The sequence below is a fragment of the Acanthochromis polyacanthus genome, chromosome 8, assembly GCF_021347895.1.
Source record: "Acanthochromis polyacanthus isolate Apoly-LR-REF ecotype Palm Island chromosome 8, KAUST_Apoly_ChrSc, whole genome shotgun sequence".
Classification (NCBI taxonomy): Eukaryota; Metazoa; Chordata; class Actinopteri; family Pomacentridae; genus Acanthochromis; species Acanthochromis polyacanthus.
Genome location: NC_067120.1, coordinates 28,800,536 through 28,803,971, shown reverse-complemented (window position 1 = coordinate 28,803,971; position 3,436 = coordinate 28,800,536). Strand labels below are relative to the sequence as shown.

Sequence of the window (3,436 nt, the reverse complement as noted above, 5' to 3'; positions counted from 1 at the left end):
TGTAGACACATAATAGAAGCGCATTTCAATAATATGTCTGCTGCAGTAGTGCAGTTTATCTACCTAGATTGGTGTAACAGTAAAAAAAAAAAACATATGCTACTGATGTTTCTGACTAAAATCTGCTTGAAAAGCACAACTGCTTATCTGTCAAAATGTGTGTAACAAAAGTGTGCACTGAACACTGAATAAAGTCTCTGTAGATTATAGACAAAATTTGCATCTCTCATCACAAATTTCTGTTTATTCACCCAAAGTGCATGGGTAAAATACAAAACAGGTGAAGTACTAAAAAAGATTTATTTTCTAGAAAAGCCAATAGTCAACAATGCAGTTTAATTCTGGGACAGTTGCTCCAGCACCGACACCATGCGTCCCATCAGTGCAACCAAGGTTTTCATTCATCTTCTGGATGTTCTGGAGCATGGCAGAGGTCACGTCTTGGTGTCTTCCGATCTGTTCCAAGAACCGTTCCTCTGACCTCTCCAGATACTGCAGAGGATCCACAGCAGCTTCCTGGTTCCCTTTTCCTGCATAAAAGCACCAAAAAGTACTAGTTGTCAGTAATTATTTTCTATTTTCATAAACACAGTTAACTTAAAGTAAATGTTCTATTTTGTGATTTTAAGATGGGTCAAAAGATAACATACTGATCATGTTGATGTCTGCATAGTCTAAACAGATCTTACTTGATTTGGTCTGTAGAGAGGAGGACGGCGTGGAGGAGCTGCAGGACGGAACCAGTAAGCTGCGGACTAGTGCTCCTGGTAACTGGACCTCATCATCCAAGGCCGACAACTAAATAAAATGAACAAGACATGCTGTTGATAGCATCTGTAATACAAATGATTTTATCCATTAACTGATTTATTGCTTTGTCCATACAATGTTAGAAAGTGTTACAAATAATACCTGTAATAATTTCCAACAGTGATAAATGCCTTGTTTTATTTTACAACAAAAAACACCAAAAGCATCTGTGTATAAGAAATCAGTGCATTGGATTTCCACATCTGCAAAGCTAGAAAATCACACATCAGAATTTTACCTTGAAATTATGAAAATAGCTGCAGATTACCAGTACTCTTTACTTCATTGTGTTAACTTGATCATTTGAATCAGTTTTTTAGACTTGTATTACTGATACGAAACATAATCAACATAATCATATAATTTCCTAAACGGCATGCCATAGGCATGCCATACATATATATATATGTATATATATATATATATATATATATATATATATGCAGTGGTGCCTGGCCAATAGAGGGCGCTCGGGCACCGCTCCCCCACCCCCTGGTGTTTTTGATTTTTCATTTTTAAAATAAATATTTTTTAAAATAAACAATCAGTTATTTTTAGCACCTTGTCTGTTTAAATTTGCAATTACATGTCATGTACAAAATATTAATTAGATTTTTTTGGGAAAATGGTTTCCTGCTCATCTCTGCTGAGCTGCTGGGGTGCTAGAGAAATCGCCCTGCCAGTGCAGCAGAGCAGCCAGTTACCGACAAGAGATTCGAAATAGCAACAGAAATTTATCCAATCAGCGTTGTCGAATCTGATGCCCAGATGACCATGCGTGAGTGCGGTGGATAACTGTGACAGTGACAATGATGGGGGACGCGGACGGTGAAAGTGTACGATCTCTTCTCCTAAATCCATTTGAAAGGAGAACATTGTTGGAAAAACTCAAAATAAAACAACGAGGCCCAGATCAACCTAATATCAAAATAAGTCAACAAACCAGCGAGAAAGGTAAATTTTATGCAAGAGGCTTCTCTCGTAATTGGTACAAGAGGAAGGCTTGGCTAGCTGGATGCAGTCATGCAAATGCTTTATATTGCTTCCCGTGTTTGCTCTTTAAAACGGCTGGGATAGACATGGCATGGACTGTTTCAGCAGTAAGAGATATGAAACATTTATCTGAGAAAATAAAGAAACACGAGAGTACAAGGGCACATATGGACAACACCGTTAAGCTAACGATGCTAGGCAAGGCTAACATCGCGACGAGCTAGATGAAGGGCACAGGCTTGGTGTGAGGAAGCACAGTGAAGAGGTGGACAGGAACCGGCACATTTTGTCTAAGATAATAGACTGCATTAAATTCTGCGGGGCGTTTGAGGTGGCTACAATGAGACGGAATCTTCAGACAACCCCGGTGTGTTTAGGGGCTTAGTCGATCTGGTCGCATCGCTTGATACCGTACTGGAGGATCACCTGAAGACAGTTTTCAAAGGCACCTCAAAGACCATGCAGAACGAACTGCTCGACTGCATGTTGTCAGTACTCAAGAAAGTAAAAAGTCCGTATTATCTTGCTATTCAGGCTGATGAGACAACTGACATTTCCACCCGTTGCCAGTTGGTGCTTGTGCTAAGATACATTGACAATAATCACAACATTCAAGAGCGTTTTTTTGAGTTCATCCCTCTTCAGAATGTTGCCGCTGACACGATCGCCACAGCGCTGTTGGAGAGGCTGAGCATTAGCCTCCCTCCCGGATAAGAGAGTCAGCTGGTCGCCTAGGCTTATGATAGGGCTGTAGTAATGAGGGGAGCTACGAATGCAGTGGAAGGTAAAGGATGTGTATGTAGGTGCACACTACATTCACTGCTATGCCCATCAGCTCAACCTCATCATGCAGCAGGCAACATCACATATCCCCAGAGTCAGGGCTTTTTTTCCAGACCTTGGGGGATTTGCTGCGTTCTTCTCCCACTCATTCAAACGAACCACTGTGCTTGACCAAATTGTGGCTCACAGACGTCCAGGGACTTCAACAACCAGATGGAACTTTCATAGCCGTGCTGTTAACACAGTGTTTGAACACAAGGATGACCTCATCCAGTGTTCCAAACTATCAGAGACTCTGGTGACTTTGACCAAATCACTGTCAGAGAGGCAGAGGGCTTTGTGAGAATGCTGGAGAAAGAAGATTTCTGCTTTCTCCTGGCCTTGTTTCACAAGATCATGCCACATGTGGACATGCTGTTTATCCAGCTACAGATAAGGAACATCGACTCTGTCTACATCACAGGAGTCATCCAGACATTCTCCTGTGAAATGCAAAAGATCAGGTGAATAATTATTTATTAATATTGTAATAATAGTCTCCAGTATGTTAGTTTTTGAAAAAGTGATTGTGATTCCTTCTCTGAGTAAGGAATACAGCCCATCTGTGCAGCAGCACTCCACAAAGAGGAGGAGAAAATTTGGACAGGGAGAATGACAGCAGTTGGCTTCAGAGGTAAGCTGCAATATTACAGTCCTGTTTACAAGACACCCAGTAGGTGTTTTTACCTTCTTTTTTAAAAATTTGTTGATATTTAAAATTACTATAGGCTATATTTCTGTCTGCCGTCCTCAATTCCTGTGTAATAAGAGTTACACATTTGCTTTTATTATGCTATATTGTAATCACTGT

The 3,436-nt window shown here is 40.6% G+C and overlaps 1 long non-coding RNA gene across 1 annotated transcript; it reads right to left on the bottom strand.

The window, feature by feature from the left end:
- Positions 1-216: 216 nt before the first annotated feature.
- LOC127535067 (uncharacterized) lies at positions 217-1,065 on the bottom strand. The gene is made up of 2 exons (XR_007943715.1): positions 690-1,065; positions 217-530 (listed from the first exon to the last, which is right to left on the bottom strand). It is a non-coding gene; the product is annotated as an uncharacterized LOC127535067 (long non-coding RNA).
- Between the last annotated feature and the right edge of the window lie 2,371 nt (positions 1,066-3,436).